Genomic DNA, 27,232 nt, shown 5'->3' on the forward strand with positions numbered 1-27,232 from the left:
CTCAACCCTACTGAATTGATGTTCTTCTTGTTCTTAAAACTATTAGTTCAAAAGTATTTTTTGGGGAAAAAAAGAAATTTACCTATGTGAAGTTTTGTCTTTGCATTCCCTAATGTTTTCATCTAGCAGGTCTTCTTTCAAACTTTTGTAACCTAAAAGCCAAAGATAACATACTTCCCCTCTGGAATGGATCACTAAGCCAGGCCTTAGTGTTTGAAGCTACAGGAGGCATACAGGTTAAATGATCCTCCAGAGTAGTGGCACTCATTTCTCACATTGAACCTAGTATTTTTGCTGGAGCTGAGCAATGCCTAAATCAGTATCTGTTCCTGTATTAGAGTGAAGATATATGGGCATGGGCCTTAAGTGCAATGTATTTGCATGATCCTAAATGAAAAAAAGTTTATTTTCCCTATCACTGTTTAATGAAAGAAAACTATGTGTGTACATCACTGTTGTGTAACGGGGGGTTTCTCTGGGCTTTGACAGTGGCAGCTGTGACTAGCAGTAAAATCTTGATTATAAAGGTGAAATGCAGGGACAAAATGCATGTTTTTGATCTGAACTATAATATGCTTGATGTTGAAGCATTAAGGTCATTTGTTAATCAGTATAATTAATAAAGGCATTTTATTTTTGTAATACATTTTAGGAAGCATCTGTTATGGGATTTGTGACAAAAGAGACTAGTCCTAATTTAACATTCAATAAAAAGTAATACTAGAAAATTGTCTGATGTGTATTCTTGATATATTCATATTGTAATTTTACACATGACTGCATCATCTTGATATAGTTGTGGCTAAAAATATTGGCACCCTTGGTAAATACGAGCAAACAAGGCTGTGAAAAATATGTCTTTATTGTTTATTCTTTTGATCTTTCATTCAAAATATTCACAAAAATCTATCCTCTAATGGATATCAAACAATTGCAAACAAAAGTTTTATTATATGTGGCACAATTATTGGCACCCTTTTATTCAATACTTTGTGCAACCTCCCTTTTCCAAGATGGCTGCTCTGAGTCTCGGCCTAATGAGGTTGGAGAACACATGGCAAGGGATCTGAGACCGATTCCTCCATACAGAGTCTCTCCAGATCCTTCAAATTCTGAGGTCCATGCTGGTGGACTCTCTTCAGTTCATCCCACAGATTTTATATGGGGTTCAGGTCAGGGGACTGGGATAGCTATGGCAGAAACTTGATTTGTGGTCATTGAACCATTTTTGTGTTGATTTTGATGTGTGTTTTGGATCATCGTTCTTCTGGAAGATCCAACCAGGGCCCATTTTAAACTTTCTGGCAGAGGCGGTCAGGTTTTGATTTATGAGTCCATGATGCCATGAATCCAAACAATATATCCAGGACCTCTGGCATAAAAACAGCCCCACAATATTAAAGATCCACCACCATATTTAACCATGGGCATGGGGTACTTATCCATATGGCCACCTCTCTGTGCGTGCCAAACCCATCTCTGGTGGTCGCTGCCAAAAAGCTCTATTTTTGTTTCATCGGACCATAGAACCCAATCCCATTCGAAGTACCCGTAGTGTCTGGCAAACTGAAGATGCTTGAGTTTGTTGTTGGATGAGAGCAGAGGCTTTTTTTTTTGAAACCCTCCGAAACAACTTGTGATGTAGGTGACATCTGATTGTAATTTTGGAGACTTTCTGATCACCAGATTCAACTAATTTCTGCAGTTCTCCAGCTGTGATCCTTGGAGAATATTTGGCCACTCGAACCATCCTCCTCACCATGCCTGGAGACAATATAGATACATGTCCTCTTCCAGGCCGATTCTTAAAATCTCCAGTTAATTGGAATTTCTTAATTATTGCCCTGATTGTGGAAATGGGCATTTTCAATGCTTAAGCTATTTTCTTCTAGCCACTTCCCATTTTGTGAAGCTCAACAACCTTTTGCCGCACATCAGAACTTTATTCTTTGGTCTTACCCATTGTGGTGGATGACTTAGGGAATTTGGCTTGTGTGTTGCCTCATATTTATACCACTGTAAAACAGGAAGTCATGGCTGAACGTTCCTAGTCACCCAGGTGTACTAAAAAAAAATAAAAATAAATAAAAAAAATATATATATATACATATATATATATGAATGGGAATATACTTCAGATATATTTTACTCATAAGAATTTCTAGGGGTGCCAATAATTGTGGCAAACATGTTTTGGAGGAAAATATTTATTTAATTGTGAGACAACAACATTTTTCCCGAGTGACTCTTTTAAGTTTCTTTCAATGAATCGGTTAAACGAGTTAGCAAAACGACCTGAATCGACTCGCGATTCAGTCTGAATTATTTGGACAGTTTATACACGCGCTGATTTTTAGAAGAATATTTCAGCTCTTTAGGTCCATACAATGCAAGTGAATGGTGACTAGAACTTTGAAGGTTCAAAAAGCATATAAAGGCAGCATAAAAGTAATTTATACAACTCCAGTGGTTTAATCAATGTCTTCTGAAGCGATCCAATTGGTTTTGGGTGAGAACAGACCAAAATGTAACTCTTTTTTTACTGTGCATTTTGCCATTGCAGTCTCTAGGCACGCTCATGATTTCAAGCTCGATTTCACTTCCTAAAGCTTGACGCATGCGCTAGGGAGTGTAATTGAGTTTGAAATCATGATCGCTAAGGAGACTGTAGATGTCAAGATTTATTGTGAAAAATTAGTTACATTTTGGTCTGTTCTCACTCCAAACTGATTGGATCCCTTCAGAAGACATGGATTAAAGCACTGGAGTCTTATGGATTACTTTTATGCTACCTCTGTGTGCTTTTTGGAGCTTAAAAGTTTTGGTAACCATTCACTTGCATTGTGAGGACCTACAGAGCTGAAATATTCTAAAAATCTTTGTTTGTGTTCAGCAGAAGAAAGTCATACACATCTGGGATGGCATAAGGATGAGTAAATGATGAGATAATTTTCATTTTTGATTAACTATTTCTTTAATGGTTTCTTGGTGGTAAATAACTGATGATAATTTATTTTATTTTTTGGGGTGGTGGGGGTGAATAGAGAGAGATAGTCTTCATAGGCCATAGTTATATTAATGTTGCTTAACTATATTAGTTCTCCAGAAAAAGTAAAAAACACTACTCTCAAAGTGACCATATTTGAACACTTTGGTGCCGATTTGTTTTTTTTTGTTTTTTTTTTTTTGCACTTTTTGTGATACAATTTTGTATTTAATAATTTAGAGATATCAAATTTTTAATTGTACAGGGCTATGAAAATTAGCTTGATTATTATTAGTTACTTAATATTTAAAGAGCAGAAGTGTTGGACAGTTACAGGATAGCATTCTCCTCTCTTTAGAATAAATCAATATCAGGTTGAAAAGAATTACGTGTATATTCGCTATTTCACACACTAGGGGGCGCAGTATTTGACCCTAGAGAGCACAGTATAGAATTTGTCACTAGAGGGCGTAGTATACCATTTGTTGTTTCAAAAAGATTTGACAAAGGAACTTATTTGTAGTATTTTTGTAGACTTGACAGAGTAAAATTAAATTAGTAAGTATTTTAGCTATATTTGAGTGTATGACACATTTTAAATTTAAACTATCAGTCATTATATTGTGCCCTAAATTCATGCAGAAATAAGACAAAAATTAGTCCCAGAGTCTTTCTGTACTTAATACTGTCACATTTTGTGGCCTGAATGAATCTGACCTACAACAAGTAAAACAGAATGTAATTGCTGTTATCTTTTGTATTCATAGATGAATGTCAACACTCTGAACACAACTGACAAGGGCCTCTCTGCTTTGTTATGTGTCTGCTGCAGTCGTGAGCGTGTGGAATGTGAGGTATTAGAGTAGATTGAATCCAGCTGTAGATTCAGCAGCTGAAATATGAGCAAGATCACCTGCCACCGACTCCTTTCTTACTGTGCTGGGAATGCGCTGCTCTCTCTCTCTCTCTCTCTCTCTCTCTCTCTCTCTCTCTCTCTCTCTCTCTCTCTCTCTCCCCTTCTTCTTCTTCTTCTTCTTCTTCTTCTTCTTCATGTGACATGCTACACTTCATCTAAAACAATTTTAAACAATATTTTTATAATTTTTGTATAATTATTATGCATTCAGTTCTCACAACCTAATATTAATTGTCATGCTACATGTTTTTACGCAACATGATCACACGGGAAGTCGGCATGTTGATTCATAAAGTTCCGGTACCCTAGGATTGGCAACATTATGCCGATTTGCCGACAAGCGGCATATCCTGTCAGACATTTTTTGCATAATTTCCAGTGTGTTTACCTTCCTTTGTGGCAGGACCGGAAGGGCAGATCAGACCCGGGTTCTGATCCTGCATTGAAACCAGTAAGTAATTGTGTCCGCATTATCATTGACGAGTGCGATATTGGAGGTTTTTTCTATATTAAATTTTTACTCCACTGATGGTTTAGGTTTGGGGTTTGGATTGGTGGGTACAGTTTACATAATATGCATTCCTCTTTACTGTATTACAGCCTGTACAGCTGAAAACAACTCGCTTTTAGCACCTCTCCGTGGACATTTCTCCTGGAAAATGAAGCTCACACGTGCCTATTTGGCCACTGGGGGCAGTGTTTTGCATTTAGGTAAGCACAGAACGACTTTAGCTAAAGAAAAGTCAACCTACGGTTTCTGATTTCACTGTGAGATCTGACTTCAAAACTATTTACTGCAAGTGAATGGCAAAAAAGCTAAAAGGTGATTACAAATTGTGAAAGCTTTTTAAAAATCTATTTTAAACCATGTCAAATTATTATAAATGTAATAATTGTGTCAATGGTAGTATTTGTATATTTTTTTGAAAAACATTTAATGCATTTTGTACAAAAAAAGTATTTAATAACTTAAAATGTATAAAAACACTTTAATTGCTTCTTAAAAAAAAATGTGTGTACACCATTTTTTTGGGGGGGGGGGTTTGGGTGATTTGTCCCCTTTTTCACCCAATTTGGAATGCCCAATTCCCAGTGTGCTTTTAAGTCCTTGTGGTCACATAGTGATTTGCCTCAATCCGGGTGGTGGAGGATGAATCTCAGTTGCCTCTGTGTCTGAGACCACCAACCTGCACATCTTATCACATGGCTTGTTGAGCGTGTTGCCACAGAGACATAGCGTGTGTGGAGGCTTCATGCCATCCACCGCGGCATCCGCTCAACTCACCACGTGCCCCACCGAGAATGAACCACATTATAGCGACCATGAGGAGGTTACCCCATATGACTCTACCCTCTCTAGCAACCGGGCCAATTTGGTTACTTAGGAGACCTGGTTGGAGTCACTCAGCACACCCTGGTATTCGAACTAGCGAACTAGCGAGTTCCAGGGGTGGTAGCCAGCATCTTTACCACTGAGCAACCCAGGCCCCACCGTGTGCACAATTTAAAGGTGCACTCAGTAATTTTTGTAAACTCCTAAAGACATGAATTGTAATTTTGAAATATGTGTAGGAAATCATGACCCCTCACATTAAAATGAAGACTCCAGTCATATTAGTAACCTTATAAAAGCTGTTTTATTCTACATGGAGAGGGTCCGCACATGGGGGCTGCCATGTTAGAATCACATGACCAGCTGAATACTCCTCGCTTAATCTCAGTAACCGTCCTGTTATTTGACACTTTCACTAATTGATTAATGTAATCATGGCTGACTGTGAATACAAAATTTCTACAATGGCATCTGAAACTGAAAACTATTGATTTTAAATGATGCTGCATCCAAGACACTAGGTGTCAGTGTAAGTCCAAGAAGACACAAAGACAAAAGTTACTGAGTGCAACTATAATCTTTAATTAAAAAAAAGTTTTCAATTTTTTTTTTAATGTTTATTTTATTTATTTATTTATTTACAAATATCAGCAATTTTTTAGTCATGAATATGATTTTTTTTTTTATTGTTTTTTTCAAAACACATTTTTAAAGAAATAACAGTAAAAGCTTTTTTCTTTTTACAGACTCCGGATGTTTAAACCACTTAGACATTTTTTACTTTAACCCCCAGAAAAGCAAAAAACAAAACAAAACATCAAAATGACTTTGAAGTCAGAAAATGAAAATATGTTCATCATAGTAGAGGCGTATTTAAGTAATAGTTTTGTGTGAATTGCATTTTTAATGTATTTTTGAATAACTTAATAGATCTAAAAAAAAAGAAAAAAAAAAGAAAAAAAAAAGAATAAAGGTCACGTCATTGACCCTCTTGTATTTTAGTATTTAATTTATAATTTAGACAACGGTTTGTATTAGTCTCTTAAACTGTTTGAACCACACTTTTGGAGTATATTTAAAACATTTTTTTTTTATAATTTTTTTTTCTTTAATTAAAACAGCCACTGTGATGCTGCCACCCACTGTTCTGCACTGTACTCATCAGCATAATGTTCCTCCATCTCTCTTTCTCTCTCGCCCTCTCTTCGTTTTCTCACAAGCAATGATTGACAGCTCAGAGCGAGTCATGTGACATTTAAATACCCAGGGATTTTACAGTGAGCATGCTCCGTAATGCTCTCCCTCCCCTCTCCATTATTCCAATCCGCTGTCACTCCCTCCTTTATCCATCCTTTCCTGGGAGGGGGATGCTGTTATTGTACAGCATCTTACCGTGTCTGCCTGCACCAGCTAGTCTTGTTGCTGTTATCAGTCAGGTTGCCTCCATACTGACAATACAGACTATTGCTTTTCTTTGCTGTTTGATACTATCAACTGATTCATTATTTTGAATTGTTAATATGATTATATTATCATTGTTATATTTTTGTGGACATATCAAGAATATTTAAAATATCTACTGTCAAGAAGAGAAGCGCTTGTAGCCGTTGACAGGTGAGTGTTGATATCTGTATTTATAGTGTGTGTTTTTGTTACCGTTATTCCTGTGCACTTTCAAGAAATGTGTTGTATGGCATATCGTTTCTTTACCAAACATCTCCCATTTTTGAGTATTTTCACACACTTATGTTTAATTCACATGGGAAGTTTTGTGTGAATATTTTATAAGCTTAGAGATTCTTTTGCAGCACACAGATAGGCTGTACATCATATCCAGCATGCTGAATGTTTTGATCTGGTTGGTCCTCGTTGGGGACATGCATCATTTTTTGGGGTGTTGTCCGTGGTTACAGATGCTGGGGTCTCACCAGATGGGCTTTGTGGTCCTCTGTCCCCCCAGAGTGCTGCCACCTGTCTGTCTTTTATTCCCTTTGCCTGTCTGTCTCTCTGCTCCTCTCTGAATGCTGGGTTTGTCTGATTTAAGCAGAGCTGTGCTATGCCGTCCTGCATGCAGAGTAACCCAAGGCAACATTTGAGCAAATCTAAGCGTCTGAGCTTTGCCAAGCAAGAGCTTTTTGGATAAACTGCACTTAGATTGAGAGGATAAACTCAATTGACTTCAACTGGCATTCTGTTTAGTGCCAGGTTGGGTGTTTGTGATTTTTATTCGGATGAACGCATACAATCTTTAAAGAAATGAAATTCAGATGTCGTATAAAGTGAGACAATAGAGTTGTTACTTATTGTTATGGCTATTCAAATCCAAATAATTTGGGGTCTCTTAGATTAAAAAGCATTTAAATGGATTTGTGATGGCCTTTCATGAGCAAGTGGACTGGTCATGGTGTTTGTGTCTGTGTGTGTGTGTGGAAAAGAAATGAATGCAGTGCTTTGCCCCCAAAAAGACGCATCTGTTCTGGAAGCTCACTAGCTCTCTGTCCTTGGTACCACACGCTGATATATCTGTTTGTGCTGTAACTCCCTCTCCCTCTCTTCTGTTTATCTGCCATGTGATTGGTTTGTGCAAAGGAAATGCACTTTTGGTTTCTGTTTCTCATTGGCCGGAGAAAAAAGCTGGTTGCCGTTTGTGTGAAGCTTACACAGTTAAAAAAAAGAAAGAAAAAAAAAAGAGGGAGGGAACTGTGTGCAACAAAATGACAAAATGTGAGAAATTGTTTGCATTGGCATAATATTATTATCGCCCATATTTAAACTCTTTCGTTCACTCTCTCTCTCACTCTCTGTTCTCAGTCTCTGTCTCTTAAATGCAACAGCTCCTCTCTGATGCAGCACTGATACTCTGAGTGCCCAAGGCGAATACTGAGTAGTAATGCGGCGCTTCCATTATGCTGAGGGTTCCACTGCAGAACCCAAAACTTCTCCTTTTGACCATGAAATACTACATATGCTAGCACACCTCTGCATTACTCCATTGAGATGTAGTTCACACCATGCCATTTGATTTCTTTTTATTGTTTTTATAGGCCCAGACGTAATCTGCCGCTGTTTTTTCCACATTTTCTTTTCTGATTTTGGGGGAAAATCTGTAGAATACTGTGGAATGGATTTAAAGGAATAGTTCTCCTAAAATGAAAATTTTATCATAAATCTTTCACCCACATTTCATGTTTTTTCTTCTTCCTTAAACCAAATTTCTTTTCAAGGTAACTCAGTCCACTTGTGGCCATCTTGGGAACACTCCAGGGTAGATGTGTTTAATGGATACAAGCAGCATAAAAGTACAGCTCTTGTCTACTTAAATGGGGAAAGACCAAGATCTCCAAAACGGTTGGTTAAGATTACGATCAAATATCATTTTTCAAATTAGCAGTAAAAACTGTCAACAATGGGATCATAAATTGTGCTTCATTAGCTCAGATCATGCTAAAAACCACTGTTTTTCAGGCTTGTGCAGCTAATGCGCATACACGTTTTCAAGTTAACTGGCAGGCGATGTCTGTATCTAAAAGGTGACTGGCTCTTTTACCTGTAAGGTAGGACATCCTTTTTGACACCCAACACAGGGTGTTCCAATTTTCCCCATTCATTTTAATAAAAGTGGTCCGTCTCAAAACAAACCAAGTCTCTGTGTGAAACAATGGAGATGTTAGACAGAATATCCAAGCTTTTGTTGGCCATGCAACAAAAATGGATTTCCCAGTTCCTTAACAGTTCCATTAAAGATTCTTTTAGTGATTTTGTGGAAGGAATATTTGGAAATAACAACAATGCACAACATTGCATAACATAACGGTTCTTATTACATTTTCTAGATTAAATTAACGAAAGACATTACTTTCGTCAGTAAGATAAGTTCAGTAATGGCACAGACTGATGTAGTAGTGTTTTTGATTGACTGAAAGAGTCTGCTCAAAAAACGAATTCATTCAGGAACCTTATAACATTGGTAATTCGGTAATTGATTCACTAAAAAAGTTGTCACATAAGAGTCATCTATTTGGGAATTGGAGTACACTGGTAGCGCTGTATGTTATTAAATCTCAAAAGAATCGGCTCATAAGATTCATTCATTCAGAATCGGACTACATTGCTCAAGCTGTGTGTTTCACTCTATAATTCAGTAGCAGGGCAGCAGTGGAGCTGTGTTTTTGTTTGCTGCTCTGTCTGCATCGGTGGAAAATTGTACATTCAGAATCTGTTTATGGAACTGAAACTCATTAAAGTGATAGTTCATCCAAAAATTAAAATGATCTCATCATTTACTCACCTTCATGCCATTCCAGATGTATATGACTTCTTTTCTTCAGCAGAACACATTTGAAGAAAAAATATCTCAGCTCAGTAGGTCCTTATAATACAAGTGGATGGTAACACGATTTTTGATGCTCCATAAAGCACAGACAATCAGCATTAACGTCATCCATACGACTCCAGTGGTTCCCGTCCCTGTGGTAGTCAACTCCACACCAATAGAAAAAGACTGCCACTTTGCAAGGATGTTAATCCCTATTTGGATCATTTGGTGGTTGCTTCACCTACCCTGCATCCGGATTTAGTTAATCAAATCAGCAACTTTGACCAAACCTGGTGAGCGTGTGAAGCTCTATAATGTTCTCAACTCTGAGGTTCACGTGGTACCCAGACAATGATAGCATGTTTGTGCAAGTGCCCTGATGTTCACCTGCTGTGACAAGCTATTCAACTGGAATGATTGAACTACTCAACTGGAACTAAGCTATTCAACTGAAATGATTTTGGACTATGTCTATCTTTAACCGAGAACCTGGTAGATCTTATTATCCCAGTTGGATCCCTGGTCTCTTCAGAGCTGAGAGTAGATGTTGCACTGAAATCACTCTCTTTTCCAAGGCCAGTATAGTACATTGTATGGAGTGTCAGACATGCGTAGTGTTGTTCGAACTATTGGTATTTAATTCCCTAAATAGTTTACTCATTTATACCCATAATGTACTCTAAATTAGTTTACAACTAATGGACACTAAATGGCACAACATTAAAGAAGTTTTGAATTCAATCACTCATTTACATTCTCTCCGATGTGGCATTCACTATGTAGTGAACAGTGAGTGAGTGATGAGCCTTATGAAAAGCTTTAGCTGTAATGGAAACAGATGTGCACTGGAACAGATGACACTTTTGTTTATCAAATGTTGTCATGTCTTTGTGACATCACAAAGGCTTTCATGAGGCTTTGCTTTGCTATGAAAGTTCGTTGTGTTATTTTTCAACACCCACACAACAAAGAGGCATGAATAATATGATTTTGACAGCAATGTAAGTGACAGCCACATCTGTTCCTCCAACCGTAATGGTTTTGCTTTTATTGTTACATAGCAAAAGGAACCGTTTTACATACAATAAAAGCTCATATGGTTTAGCCTGGTTAAAGGAGTAGTTCACCCAAAATGACAAATTTGTCATAATTTGCTCACCCTCATGTCAATCTAAACCCACATGACTTTTTTGTATTATGTGGAACACAAAAGCAGACTTTTTTATTAACATTGAGTTCCGTTTTTTCAGTACAAGAGCAGTTGATGGTGACTTGCTGTACTATAAAGCTTAAAAGGGACCCAAAAGTATCATAAATATGTGAATCCAAGCTCTTCAGACAGAATTATCAGCACCAGGATATAGAACCATTAGGATTTAAATGGCATTACAAATCCTACTTTCTCTGTAGAATGGTTGAGCAGTGTGGGACTAAACCAGACTCCAAGATGGCCCGCCTCTTCTCCCTCAGGACTAATTAGAAAGCATTTTAGTCTCTATTCCTTCCTGGGCGATGACACACCACAGTATTTACCCAAATGCAGTTCATCACTAGCAATTGTGTGGTAGACACAACACAAGCTTTTATATAAGTGTGAGTATGCTAACATTATGTGAGTTTGCTGATGGAAGTCTTTTATCCATTTGGAAGTCTCTTTAGCTCTGAAGGTGTGATGGAAATGATGGAAGTATTGCAGTTCAGGTTTACAGAGATGTCATATCTCACTCTGTCATCACATGATTGCTCAGTCTTCACATTGGTGGCCTGCGGTAACACTGTTCACACGGTCCTGGAACATCATATTCTTGCCTTGCTAAAGTGCAGAGACCCCAAAACATGAATGCAGACTTAATTGGACAGGCTGACATTTGCAAGTACAGCGATGTGTTTGGGTGTGTATGGTCACTAACTAGAAAATCAGGTCACCTTTAAAAAGTTTCAACAATGTCTCAAGCTTTCAGAAAAAACAAAAAACAAATAAAAATGTTTTCTTTCGTAAAGTTGAAACCACAAATGGCAAGGCAAGAAAGCGGCAGCACAACTTATAAAATCACTTTCTGCAACTTGTCATGTGGAAGACAAAGCTGTGCATGATGCTTGTGTTGACACCCCAGCACGAGTCATGTGGAAGCCGGTTAAAACTCAGACTTAAAAGTTATGAACATTTGCTTTTCCTTTAGCTGTGGAACTCTTTAAAGTACCTTTCAAAAGCAGATTCTTTCTCAATTAGGGGCTATTACCACCGAATGTTTTTTTAAATTGTTTGATTGTTTAAATCTATAGATGGATGTCTTTGACTGTTCTCGTGCATGAGCGCCGGGTTTTAAAGATACCTTGTCAAGTTTAATGAATTTGCATCTGGACACATCAATGAAAGTTAATGGGATATGTTTACATCTTTAAATTTCTCAAAATGTATAAAGTTTACTAAAACAAGAACAACAAAATTGACTGTAAGGTTAGTGGTTTCGAACAAACTCATAACCAGAATGTTTGAGGAATATCAATAAAGAGTTGCAAGCACTGTAGGTACATACACCGATCAGCCACAACATTAAACCCACCTGCCTAATATTGTGTAGGTCCCCTTCGTGCCATCAAAACAGTGCCAACCCACATCTCAGAATAGCATTCTGAGGTGCTATTCTTCTCACCACAATTATATTGAGCGGTTATCTGTTGTTTTGGTGGCACGAGAGGAACCTTCACAATATTAGGCAGGTAGTTTTAATGTTGTGGCTGACTGGTGTTTATCTTTGGTTTATATTCAGAGCAGATGTAAACAGTGATATTGAACTGATTTAAGAACAGGAGCAAGTAAATACAGCAGCGTTTGAACACATGACTAGTCATGGGTTTACCCTTTAGCTTACCCTTTAGCAAGGCTAAATCAGATACTTTGACAATGACTGCACAGAAGAAGACTGTGTATCTTTTGCCAAACATACTTGTGAACCCCTTTCACCAATAGAACACAAAGCCTCCCCCAATCTCTTTTATATATTTGAATCCTAATCCCTACAATTTACACAGACAAAAATCAAGCCGCAGGACCAAGTCTGAGGGAATTAGGACAGCAAGAAAAGACTTCAAATGGCAGCCAATAGCCTCTGTAGTGCCTGACTCTCTCTACGGTCTACTATTTGCAATAAAACCTGACCAGCTGGTTTAACAGACTGCATGAGTATTACACATTTTGTGTCTATACTTGTCATTTGTTCCACATTTTTTGTTGATTTGCAAATTCAGACCGCAGTCTAAATTCAATATGATTTTTTTTGGGCAAGTGTTGTTTTTCGTTATTCATCTGGCCAACACATTTTCATGGACAGGGATTTCTGTTCAATATCAAGAGAAAAGAAAGAGATTCAACACATTCTCTCTGAGTATTTTGGCTGTGCTTTTTAAAATTCAGATCTCTCTCAAGGATTCAGCTTATTGCATAACTCATGACCAGTTCATAGTGCATTGCAGGACAATGCAGCATACAAAGCTCCCACTGAGTTGGAGAGGAGGAAATGCAGTGCATTGATATAGTGTGTATCGAACAAGTTCTATTTTTCTGAATAATCAATAGTGGCGGCAAAAGCGAGTTGTATTTTTAGTTGTAAATTATGTCGTGCAGTCAACAGGAATGCATATTTTATTACCTCTACCCCCTCACTCAAACCCCAACCCTAAACCTAACTGTCAGTGGAGTAAAAATGTTTATCTTAGACAATATGCCTGCAGCATATTACCTGCAGCTATCGCCTGGTTACCCACTGAAGCTAAGCAGGGTTGAGCCTGGCTAGTACCTGGATGGGATACCTCCTGGTGAAAACTACAGTTGCTGATGGAAGAGATGTTAGTGAGGCCAGAAGGGGGCACTCACCCTGCGGTCTGTGTGGGTCCTAATGCCCCTGTATAGTGGTGAGGACACTACTGTAAAAAGGCACCATATTTCGGATAAGATGTTAAACAGAGGTCTTGACTCTCTTTGGTCAAAAATCCCAGGGCACTTCTCGTAAAAGAGTAGGGGTGTAACCCTGGTGTACTGGACAAATTTGCCCATTGGTGTCAATCCATCATGGCTTCCTAATAATCCCCTATATATACATGAATTGGCTACATCACTGTTGTAGGATTATCCACAAACGAAGCCATCAAATGAACACAACACCAAATTCTACAGATCAGAGAGAACCCCCACCAAGCCATTAGAGAGTCATAAGATGAATCCATGGCACCTAAATTGCTGAAGGAGGCCGTCGCTACCATTCCTGCTTAATCTCAAACTAGGGTTTGTAATGACAGAGCTAACCCATATGGACAACCCTTCTTTGTTCCACAAACTTAAACATTCTGTAAGACCAAATGGCCAAGTAAGACCTTGTGACCTGAAATGCATAAATCTGCGGCAATCTACGGAGACTCGTGAAGGAATCCATGAATGTTGTACTTTCATTGAGTCAGCCCTGTAAAATGTACAGAATGCATTTAGATCCACAATGTACACAATACCTAGCCTTGCTAGATAATTCTGAAAATTACTTTGACCTGTGATTACTTTTATATCTGACAAATTAATGATTATAGCCGATGTACCTTTTAAAATGTGTAGTGATTTGTAATCACTTCTAACTAACAAATCAATGAGTATAATCTTTAAATCTTGTTCTATTCAAGGCTTCACCTGTTAAAATACCACAACAATCAGGTTTATCATAACATGTAATGTATTATCCATGTTGTAAAACCAATGAATTAACCAGTATGATTGGTAATCAGGGATTTTCATGTTTTGTTACTTACACATGTAATATTTATGAAAGTATGTCACATTTAGTATGCAAATGCTTGCTTGTGTACGTAGAGAATGTTGATGACAATGAATGTCATGTCTCTTGCAACGCTTCAAGATATAAAAGTTCATGATTAAACATTCACTATTTTTGAGCTGGAATTTTGCACGCAAATAATCGTAAATCAACTCTGAAAAGGACAGACCAGTCGACCATGTGACTCTGAAAAGTCATTTCTGATTGGCTCAGGACACCTTTTGGGGTGCGGCCAATTTCAGTTCAAATGTTTCCAAAACAGGAAGAATGTGCTTCTTCTCTCTTGCTTCTGCTTTCTTGGAATCCTCTCTTGGAACTGCCACTTTTGCCTCTCTTCGGCTCTATTGCTTCTTCCTAATCCTCCGTGCCATGTAGAGTCCAAGGAAAACTCGGGACACAAAAGTCCCAAGGAAGCCTCTCACTCTCTGCTCTATGGTTCAGACATCCAACGGGAGTCATGAGTCCTTCTTGCAGAAGGCCTCACTTCATCCAGACAATAACTATCCGATCATAACAGAAGTCCAAAACATAGACGGAACAAACTTTCTACAAAGAGCCAAAGAACCAAGCAACACAAAGTACACAATGCAAGGAAATGCAACAACACGCAAGTACATCTCCAGACTTTTGCTCAAAGTGCTGGTGTATTAGTTAAATACTTTGGGTAATCCGATTGCAAATCGATGTAGACTCAAAGGATAAATGGTTCTTAAGGCATTGTCACCAGACTCCATAAAGTTCATTTTCTCTATATTGATCATTTATTTCACATTCTGTCACTACTCACCAACCTATTTCATGTTGTATGTATTAGATTAGTTATGTTTAAAATAGCAATAAAGTTTGTCTGTATTTATAGATAATTTGACTGTGGTATATTTTGATAAATAATCTCATCCCTGTTTTTAAAAGATTTTGCTTCAAAGCTATACCTAAATATGTGTAATATTATTTTCAATAAGCCATGAGAATAATATTACTCCAATAAGAGAATTAATCATAATTGCCTTATTAAAACTAATTCCTTACAATAGAAATTGTGAGCGGATACAACGAGATGTTATATTACGATTTTAATGGTGGAGAATTTTATTCAGACAAATAACCTAGTTATTTGTCATTTATATAATTTATAATGGTTGTCGAACGCGACTAATTCCATTATACATTTCCTTGCATATTAATGTAGAATAGTAATAATTCCTAGCTCACACATAGTTTTCCTTCCATATAATGGTGGGGGTACGAGGGCACTTTAACCCATCCCGTGTACATTTATACTACCGAATTTCCTACATACATTGGTGGTCGAATGCGGCCAAGATTCGTAAACAAATTAATTATTTACATATAAATTCGCTACACTGTATTCTTCTCACCACCAATAGCTGCTGTGTGGTGGGCGTTTTGGTGCACTATGGCTGCCGTTGCATCATCCAGGTGGATACTGCACACTGGTGGTGGTTGAGGAGTGTCCCCCAATACTATGTAGACCACTTTGAGTGCCCAGAAAACCTCCGAATTGCACTCACCACTTTTTATGTGGACATGATAACTTCCTAGTTCCCATGGGACCAGAACCCATATCTCAGAGGTTGCTAGTGCAATGTGCTATTAGTAGCACTAGTGGGAAATGTGATCATGTTGAATTGAGGCAAAATGTCTGATGAGAAACGCAGTTTGTCAGTAATTTGGCAGAATGCATTTTATGGTACATTTTGGAAGCAACATGTAGATTTTCCGTGCGATCACGATGAAAACATTAGACACTTCACATTTAAAAAAGCATGGACCCCAATTTTACATTATATTTTGTAGTGTGGATGTAGTGAATGTGTCAGGCTAACCTGAAAAGAACAAAACAAAGGTTGTCAGATGACATAACAACACTTTTATGTTTAGGGTGTGGCCTTGTTCTGTTCAACTATTCAACCCATGCCTTAAGACATGAGACACAAAAGAATGGTAACACTCTGAAGCAAATATTCATGCTCCACAGAACTCCCTGGTTTGTTCACAGACAAGACATTAGATGGGTGTGTGAGTGTGCTATGTATGAAAAGAAAAAAGATAAAATAACTCTTGGGGAAATGGAAGAAACAGGACTGAAAACGTAGAGATGACATACCTGCATTTTGCCTCATATTTGATGTACGCCTACCAGGACAAGAACAACAGAAACTTATAACTTACTGACGTAGCATTCTAACTAATGCTGCTATCGATAATCGCCAGTGAAGCTGTAACCCCCACTGATTTTTATGATATTTAGCAACAGGCTTCTTCCTACTGGATAATTCTGACTCATCATATAACAACCATACCTTTCAATGCAGACAAGGTAAGTAACTTCCTGTAATTTCATTCTTATCAGTCTGATATGTTTTTTTTTTATTTTTATTTGCACTATGTATTTATGAGTCAAAATTGACTTATTTACTCTCTTAATGCACATTCCTGGTCTTATTGTGCACAATTGAACTGCATGTTGGCCCAATTAAAAAAAATATCGGAATCATAAATCAAAATGGAAAACAATAGGCATAGCGCTATTTAAGCATTGTTTTAGTAAACCTGCATTCGGTCTGGATCTATTCTGGTATATGTAATACTCTTTTTTCACGATTTAATTGTTTTGATTATCCATTTATAAAATCAGGTCCCCTTCTACATTTTTTTTTTCTTCTTGATGAATACCCTGTTTCACTCTGAAAAACGTCACATTACGGAAGTAAAATGGTTTGCAAATGGCATTTTGAGTTGACTTTAAAGATAGGTTAGCAAGCCATAGGCATAAAACATTTTATTTAATATACATAATGATGTTTAAACATGTTCAGTTATATAAATATCTCAGTCAGCATTTTTAAATGTTGGTCTGATATATTTTTATATTGATCCATAGCCACGTGGCACCAGTATATATTCATTACTTATAAGTACTGCAAGTATGCAGTATGTTTGTAACCTTATACTCAGGATTAATTTAGGGGGGCTTAATATCATTTAAAAATTAACTATTGAAAAAACAATATCTACTAATCTGGAAATTGACATGTCTGCCTCAGTGTCTCTGGTAGTTATGGCCCTGATCATTAAATTCTGTTGATTTTGCAATCAGATGGCTAAAAGAGAAATTGTAATAGAGTTGGTTAGGTGAACAAACTTCCAAATCAGTGTTAATCTGAAAGCTGTAACATTGGTTTATCCAGCCATGTGTCTCATTTTCATCTTTGGAAATTATAGTCATCTCCTAAAGCTGTCTCATCTGAAAAGCAGCACTTGCTATCCTAACAGACAGACAGACCGTATAATATCATCTTGAGGGTGGGATGCACTGTGAAGTATGATTGGCAGTCTGTGTCAGCAGAGAATGATGGGATCTGGGTTTATGGTGGCTTGCTAGTTAAGCTGGAGGCGTTGAATCTGCTTCCCACAATAAATGATGCAGACAGGCCGTGACGTAGCTGGGTGCGCTTTCATGATGTCATGAGTCTGTGAGTTACAGGATGCTGCAGCCTTTGATTGCGATAAGGGCAAATACATTTAAATTTAATCTCTCTCTCTCTCTCTCTCTCTCTCTCTCTCTCTCTCTCTCTCTCTATATATATATATATATATATACATACATATACACTCAATGACCACTTTGTTAGGTACACCTGTACACCTACTTCTTCATGCGATTATCTAATCAGCCAATCATGTGGCAGCAGTGAAATGCATAAAATCATGCAGATACGGGCCAGGAGCTTCAGTTAATGTTCACATCAACCACCAGAATGGGGAAAAAATGTATCTTAATTATTTCGACCGTGGAATGATTGTTGGTGGCAGACGGGCTGGTTTGAGTATTTCTGTAACTGCTGATCGCCTGGTATTTTCACACACAACAGTCTCTAGAGTTTACTCAGAATGGTGCCAAAAACATCTATTGAGCAGCAGTTCTGACGGAAAAGCCTTGTTGATGAGAGAGGTCAATGGAGAATGGCCAGACTGGTTCGAGCTGACAGAAAGGCTACAGTAACTCAGATAACCACTCTGTACAATTGTAGTGAGCAGAATAGCATCTCAGAATATATAACACGTTGGACCTTGATGCGGATGGCTACAACGGCAGAAGACCACGTCGGGCACTTTATTAGGACCATAGTTTTCCTAATAAAGTGCTAAGTGAGTGTACAGCATATAGCAAGTTATATATATATATATATATATATATATATATATATATATATATATATATATATATATATATGTTTTTTTTTTTTTGTTTTGTTTTTGCTTCATTTTACTTTATTTTGGCCTTTTATTGACAGGAACAGTTGGCCTAAAGAGGTCTGGAAATGATGCAAAATGACCAACATGAGCACCACGGCTCAATGTCATGACGCATGTGCAAAAACTGCTAGGCATCTGACCCCAGTGTATTATTTTAATATGCTATTCAAGGCTTTTAGCTATTGCATGCATTGCAAAATGGCAGCATTACAATTATGAGGTTGTTAAACTTGGGAAAATAACAGTAATTTAACATTTAATGGAAGCACCCTTTCTTTGTCTATTCTGTCTCTCCCCTTGTGTTTGGGTGATAAAAAACATGGGTGGACCAAAGGAAGAGGTGGGTGGGACCATCATTGGTCAGCAGGACCAGTAGCAGCCGCTGATACATAATTGACTTGAATATGAGTGCCTACCCTTCCTCCACTTCCATACAAAGCCCCATGCTGTGATTGCCTCCTTTTGTTAAGCTGTCTTTCCTCTTTGGCACCCTCCTTGCCACGTGCCAAGTGTTTTTGTCACAGCAGATGTCTGACACAATCTGCTCTAATCTCTGCTGTGCTTCCTTGATGTGACTGGCATATGACTTTGTAACCTGTAATGTTGATCCATTACAAACACTCCAGTTTCATAACATAATAGTAGACTATTTATAAGACTATTGATTGAGCTAATGAATTAAAGATATAAAGAGTCAGTTTAATTAAAAGGGGCAGGCAGAGGACGAATCTCAAAATGGATCTTTCCGAAATGTTTAGACACTGCTCACACAAGGACACGTATAGTCAATTGAAAGGGTGTGCATTTGTTCTGGTCCAAGCTAATGAATTTAGAAACACTTTAATAAGGGCCAGCATGAGGTCTAATCATCAAAGATCCCAAACAACACACTCACTAATTAGATTAGAATAAATCCTCACGTATCTGCTGCAGAAAACAGTTGCCTGTCTACACCAATGAAACTGTGAAAGAAAGCAAGAAAAAATGTGAGCTTCCTTAACAAAACCCTTTTGCCTGGATGAACTTGTGGGACAGCTGAAAACTGATGCTACTGGAATGTTTCTTTTCCACCATGAGGCTTTAAGCTGGATTCACACTGTGCGATTTTGGTCACAATTTTGCCATGTAAAACAAATTTCGGGGATGGTAAAAGATTTTGCTTGACATAGGGCAAAATCACTAATCTTTGATTGCTTAAGGTCGAAGTATACTTCGGTTTTCCATGTGCCGGTTTGTCTTGCACACCGTGAGCGTGATGCAAATTTCGTCATCAGCACAGTATGCATGGACTGTCCACGTAGAGCTTAGTTTTTCTAGACATGATGACAGTCTGCATCTTTGTACATTGTCCGCACATGCATAGATTATCGCAAAGCAGTCGTAATGCGCATGCGTTGAACGAGTCCATATAGGCTTGCGGTCAAAATAGTATACTTTTAAAGGCAATGTGCTTGACCGTGTGTGAAATGGAACAACACACAGAAAAACAAATTATACTCTAGCCTTTAGTGTGACATGCTCACAGATGGCTTGAATTGTAGCCTTCGGTGAACTTCTGACAGTGTAAGGAATTTTGCTTTGCAGTCGTGCAATGTGACTGCTCCTGTGATGGCCAGTTGACACAAAACACCTTGTCAACACTGTCAATTAGCCGATTGGGACCAAAGTTTTGGCTACGATGGGTGTTGTTCAGTCTGACATAATGTCACACAGTGTACTTCGGCTTTTACCCCAGATCTCACTGGGATCATACAGTCTTACAAGCAACAATCGAAAGGACCGTAAAAATCGTACAGTGAGCACCCAGTTTTAGGAGAGGTTTGGTTTTGCATGCTGAGAGGCCTGCTGAGTTAATGTCAAACTATAGCCATAGAGGATGATGAATCATTGGTTTGAATCTGATTTGTGTGCTTAAGGTTGCGAAATTGTGTGCCCTTGCTCCCAGCTTCCTCAATTTGCTGTGTGTCACCGTCCTTCTTGGCTGTCCATCCTCATTGTGGTACTGTTATATAACTGCATCTCCCTAAACAATGATTCTGATTTAGATGTTGTCTTTAATACTGCCCATGATTTATGCTTTTTGATTATGTGGCTGTTTGGGAGCTTGCCTTCTTGTTATCTTTCCCTGAGGGCTTTACGCTGTTAATGTCTAAAGCATTGACTCTGGCTGTTTTTATAATAACGTACTACCATACTACTTGTACTATTTCATCAGTATGCAGTTAATTTACACACTGTGCACAGTGTGTGAATTTTCTGATAGAATAGAATACTTATATTACCTATTAAATACTATTTTACTTGACTTGATCTTCCATTTCAAGTTATTTTGAACATCTCTTTATTGTCTCTTTATTTGATCAGACTGCCAAAAGTTGAAATTGCATTAAAAATGCAAAATAGCCACATTTATTTGTAAGGTGATGACATGATGCCACTTGCTGAATTAAAGGAATATTCCAGGCTCAATAGAAGTTCAGCTCAGTCGACAGCATTTGTGGCAAAGTTTATTTAGACTCGTCCCTCTTTTTCTTAAAAAAAATAAAAAATAAAAAAAGCTAAATCTGGGTTACAGTGAGGCACTTACAGTGGAAGTGAATGGGGCCAATCCTGTAAACATTAAAATACTCACTGTTTCAAAAGGATAGCCACAAGAAATAAACAATATGCATGTTGGGGGCCTGTGTAGCTCAGTGGTAAAAGATGCTGGCTACCACCCCTGGAGTTTGCTAGTTCGAATCTCAGGGCGTGCTGAGTGACCAGCCAGGTCTCCTAAGCAACCAGATTGGCCCGGTTGCTAGGGAGGGTAGAGTCACATGGGGTAACTTCCTCGTGTTCGCTATAATGTGGTTCGTTCTCAGTGGGGCGCGTGGTGAGTTGAGCGTGGGTGCCGCGGTGGATGGCATGAAGCCTCCACACGCGCTATGTCTCCATCTCACAAGCCACATGGAGGCAGCTGGGATTCGTCCTCCGCCACCCAGATTGAGGCGAATCACTATGCGACCATGAGGACTTAAAAGTGCATTGGGAATTGGGCATTCCAAATTAAAAAACAAACAAACAAAAAAAAAAACAATATGCATGTTAATATGATTTTTGTGTGATAAAATCGCTGACTAACCAGTTATGTGTAAAGTTTAATCAAATTTTCCAACTTTATTGCCATTACGCTGTAAACCCAACAATCCTTAAATGACTGTAAAAATGATTTAAACAACTTTACAGCTCAAATAATAATAATAATACATTTTAAAATAAGAATTAATGTAAGTGCTTTTATCAAATTATAAGCTTCATATTTCTGCCTTGACCTCCTTAGACCCGAGTGTGACTGCTCTGTGGATTTTCCATTTTCCTTTTTGATTTGTTTCATTAAATTGTTCATTATGTTTCCAGGAGTGTTGGTTATTCATGTTTTTGAGATGTTACAGACATTACAGCTGATTTTCTATAAAGCCTGCAGCCTGAAACTGAACTTTTGGTTTTAGGATTGAATGCACTTAGCTGCATAGAAAGCTATAGGATGCTCCTTTTTCTCACTATTTAGTGAAAGACTTAACCTCCAGTGTGCTGTCTGTCTGCACTGGTCTCAGAAAAGTTCAAAATGCACCTTATTTTCATCCTAACTCCTTATAAAGCCTCTGAAAGCAAATTTTTTCAGTTTTTGGATGAACCCATTTATTCTCAATGTGAAAATGCACAGTAAATATATAGGAATGCATTACTAATGTTAAGGAATAGAATTGTATTGCAAAGAGATAGCAAGATTAAACAAAATGTATATTAAAATGAAGCTAAATGAACCACAGATGTTTTTTCTACATTTGAGGAAATGTGGTGCCAGTGTCCACATATTTAGACATCATGTTTATCAGCGTGCTGATGCGTGAAAAATGAATGGATTTTTTTAAAGCAGGTTTCAATGAAAAAACGTAAAGATATTTCTTACCAAAGGCACTTTTGTTGGCGCTGCATCCATAGGAGCGCTTCAAGGAAATTGAAGGCATGCTGTTGTGTCACGTGACTCGGTGCGGAAGAAGTTAACCCTTTAAATGACAATCTAGAGTCTTGTGAACAGTATTCAGGCAGTTTTTATTCATTTAAATTATACGTTGCATATAGCCAGGGGCGTAGTTTTCAGGGGGGATGGGGGGAGGTAACCCCTCCAATAATCAAAACAAGCAAGTACAACCCCCAATATTTATACCATGATCAATGGAAACATGTAAATGCTTCACGTTGCAACCCCCCCAATGTTCAAGCCAAATCTACACCCTTGCATATAACGAATCCAAAATAACAAGTCCTCGCATGAGGCCGCGGGGTCGCACAAGGTTAAAGCCTTCAAAATTGGCCCCATTTATTTCCATTGTAAGTGCCTCACTGTAACATCGATTTTTGCTTTTATAAAAGAAAAGGAAGGACGAGTCCATATTATTTTTTGTGGTAATTAATATTATGCCACAAATGCTGTCGATTGAGCTTAATGGGTATTGAAACCGGAATATTCCTTTAAACATGCAATGTAATGAGTTCATAAAAGCAATGTACTGTAGCATACTACTGAAACTCAATGCATAAACCATACTGTTTTGACTATTTTTAAAGAAAATTGGTGGCAGTATACATATATAGGATGAAGTTTGCAGAAAGCAGTGTGCTAGTATTCCATTACGAACATAGCATTTGAATTCTGACCAAGCATATATATTTTTAAAAAGCACTGTTTAAATAAGTTTATTGAAAAGAACTTCCACATGCCTGAAATAAAAAGTAATAACCTCTTTCTCTTCCTTCCTTCCTTTTTTATGAGCCAGACTAAGACTTTTTTTAGTCAGCACTCCAAGTTTCAGAAGTCAGTGGCAGCCTAAGAAGGATTTGAGACATTAGACGGACTTGAACGGAAAAGAGGACAAGTGTCTTCCATGTATTACTGCTGCCCTACTTTGATAGCATGCTTAGCTCTTTAATTGCTCCAGGAAAATCTGCCCTCACTATCATTTAGCATTTAATAGAAGGCTTCGGCAATCTGGAGTGGGTTAGATGTTCATTTCTGAACTAAGGAGAATAAAACAAATGAAAAGTACACTGAGTCATAAGCCCCTGTGACTATATGTTATCAGAAGGTGTGATGATTTGTAGGATTCTGGGAAGTTTTTAGGGGAATGAGGGCATGTTCACTCCTCAGGGAGGGAATCCAGTGCACAGTATGGGAGAGGATGCTGAGCAAGAGCCATCCTCTCTGTTGCACAGCCCAGAGCGGAAGAAGAGAAGCAGCGAGTTATTTCTAAGTATAGAACTGAAACCACTGGAGCTTCATCCCAATGGGCACACCCACAGCCAAACAGCCTTCCGTGGTGACATCCTCTGGGGGACAGAATGGGTCATGGGCTCGGTCAAAATTGCCCCTATAACTAGATTAAACCAGACAATCCGAATATATGAGTCAGCAGAGAATGTAAGAACTATTTCAAGAACTAATTAGCTTAATCCATGAATCACTACACATCGTTCTTTGCTTTGCCCTCCAGATGCATCTGTCCTCATTTGCTAAATATTTTACTTCTTTCATGGCATAGAGTATATGACAATGCTAATATGGCTTCCAGTTGAGTTGAAATGGGGTATCTGTTGTAAAAAAAAAAAAAAAAAAATCTGCCACCCACAGTCGCTCCACTAGGAGAATCTATAGTAGCTATCCGATACTTCCCTGCTGGTTAGCTGGTCTCTCAGCCTGGTCAGGCTGGCCAGTTTGCTGGCTTTAGAGGGGTTTGGGACATATTTCAGCTAGTCAGGCTTGAAGACTTACTGGCTGACCACCAGCTTGATCAACTGAGTAAGACCAGCTATTACCAGCAAAGCATTTTAGACTGTTTTAAACTGTTAATTCCTTCTGGATCACCCCTTGGGTCTCTTTTGGTCAGATATCCACTCTGTCCTAGGTTAGTATTTTTATAATGTCAGTATTTCCAAGCTTTCCAAGCTCTTGTCAGCATTTAACTCATGTCTCTTAGGCCCTGAATGGTCTCTGCTCATCTGTCCTGATTTACCACAGCTTCTCTCATAGGGCATGGGAAAACAGCATGATCTCATGTCATCAGAGCCATTAAAGTCAAAGGATCACTTCCCATAAATGGATACATTTCCTACATAACAGCATCACCATCAAAACCACAGTCTCTCTTGTCTAGATCAACATATACATTTTTAAAGATGGTTGAAGGATAAAGTTTTTTTTAAAAATGTATTTTAATTTTTTTATTTCTCTTTAAACAAAGTCAGGCTTTTCTTTGTGTAGTACTTTGATCTATACCATGGTAATGAATGATTAACTTTTTAATATACCATGGTACAACATTCCATGGTATATGGCATTCCATGGTATGGCATATTATTCCTATATGTATATGAATGGTACTACAAGGTGGGTAATTATCATGAAACCTATCAAGAAAATGGCCTGGTCTAATTTTACTCCCAAAATAAAATAAAATAAAATAAAATTTAAAATTATATTTTGCATATAGAAAATGAAGTATGTTTTTTTAGTGCCAAAAAACAATAAAGCATTTTTGCATCATAGGTCTCTATTGGCACAGCCTATTATTTTTTCTAATTTTAATTTTAAAAATAATTGTTCAACAGTGTCTTTTTACTGTAATACAGTAAAAGAAAAGAAAATGACATGACCGATGTGTTATGGTAATGAGAATCATTATTGAAAACAATGGGATAAAAAAAAGTAAAATGCCCGGACATGTTACAGTAATAAGAAATGGAGGGTAATGTGTTTAAGTGTCCCGAAAATAATGTCAGAATGCAAAAAAACGAAATGGTCCTTAATATAGGGATGCACCAATGTATCAGCCACCGAAATTTATCGGCCGATTATGGACCAAACTAAAACCATCAGCAAATAGGTTTTAAGCAATGTTTTATTTATAATTAATTTTCTTCACACTTTGTAAAAACTCTGAATTCAAATGCAGGAATAATGATAGCCAGCAAATGTATAGGGTTGTATAGGGTTAAGAACATGTAATATTTAATTTATAACCATTCTGCTTCTCACATTAATGAGGAAAAACCGTTGTTACAGACGTGACAGCTGTAAAAGCAGCACTTACCTATCCATGATGAGGTAAAACCATCCAAAACGCTTGGAAACCAGCAAACTTTGACTTCTTAGATACTGGTATTGTATCCATTAAGGCTACACGATTGATTAAGATTAAAATCGTAATATGGTCTTGCACTATTACTAAACCTTGAAAGATTAAAAATAGACTGCATTCAGCGATTCAGTCAGTGCTTCAGTCAGCATTATGTAAGCAAGTGGCGCCACCTAGTGGTGTGTATGGCTTTATCCATTATACCACAGTTGAACTTAAAAGGGCGTTTTGTTCATTTGGTAACTTTTTATTTTTGTGGAATTGTCCAACATATGTATAATTTGAATTTGTTAGGTTTTTTTTTACAGTACAGACATGTAAAATGTGAGTTATGTTGTTTTAAACTGCAAAAACAGAAGTGCAAAAGTTTTTTAGAAGTACAAAATAATCTTTTTTCACATCATGCTATGATATTTAGTTATTTTTCATGTTTATCTTCTATTTATTTTTCATTGTGGCTCTCTTTAAAATTTTGGCCTGTCATGTGTTCAACAGATCCAATCCATATTCAATGGAAATAGTTTATTTTTAGAACAATATAAAGCCTTTTTACCCCTTTTGTATATTTTTAAACATAATTCCTGACCAAAACAGAGATCTGATGACAATTTAAGGTAAGTGGCAAAATAATGGTATCGGGCAATAGTTTTTTTTGTTAAAATTTGCATCAGTATCTGCCCAAAAATTTCATATCGGTGCAACCCTACTTCATTTTCTTCATGCAAAATCTAATTTTTTCATTACTTTGGGGTTAAAATGATCAGGACAGTTTTTTTGACAGGTTTTGTGAGAATCACCCAGGTACTTCAAAGAATACCATGGTGTCCGAAAAACATGGTAAAACCATGGTACTGTACGCTCTGGTACATTTTGTTAGTTTCCTTAGTAATTATAATTCTAAATGGCCATATAGTTATAGAATTATATTTTCAAGGCAATATTATCTCTAAATGCAGCATTGTGAGTATTTAAATGATAACTAACTTGGATCTGTTATGTACTGAATGTTACCGTGGAGCCCTGTTTCATGATGTAATGGTGTTGTTGTCATGGGGTTGTGTCACATAGAGGCACTAGCTTGATAGATTTTAAATAGAGTAGATAAAAGCTAATTGTCTTCTAGCAGATAAAGTCGAATCTTCAGGCTTAGTTCCCTCTTCCCATTGTAGTCGGTTTGTATGGGCTCTGTCACTCGAATGACTTCCTCAGTTATTAATACTCAAATGACTACTAAATGATTACTAGAAAGGCCAAATTAAAGGCTGACATTTTCTAATGTTGTGGTATTGCCTAACTGGCCTAAATAATAAGTTAATGATGTAAATGAAGGATGAACAGCACATGATGTATCAGCTTGAAATGTTTTGATTTAAATGATGAATCTTTTGACAGAGTGGGTACATCTTAAG

The 27,232-nt window shown here is 37.6% G+C and overlaps 1 protein-coding gene across 1 annotated transcript in view; it reads left to right on the forward strand.

Moving 5' to 3' along the window:
- The first annotated feature begins 6,633 nt into the window (after positions 1-6,633).
- plekha6 (pleckstrin homology domain containing, family A member 6) overlaps positions 6,634-27,232 on the forward strand; it is a 133,459-nt gene continuing 112,860 nt past the window's right edge. Inside the window, exon 1 of the mRNA XM_051672089.1 lies at positions 6,634-6,849. The gene's annotated coding sequence lies outside the window, so the exon portion shown is untranslated. The remainder of the gene's footprint in view (positions 6,850-27,232) is intronic.

The sequence above is a fragment of the Myxocyprinus asiaticus genome, chromosome 35 (genome assembly GCF_019703515.2).
Source record: "Myxocyprinus asiaticus isolate MX2 ecotype Aquarium Trade chromosome 35, UBuf_Myxa_2, whole genome shotgun sequence".
Classification (NCBI taxonomy): Eukaryota; Metazoa; Chordata; class Actinopteri; order Cypriniformes; family Catostomidae; genus Myxocyprinus; species Myxocyprinus asiaticus.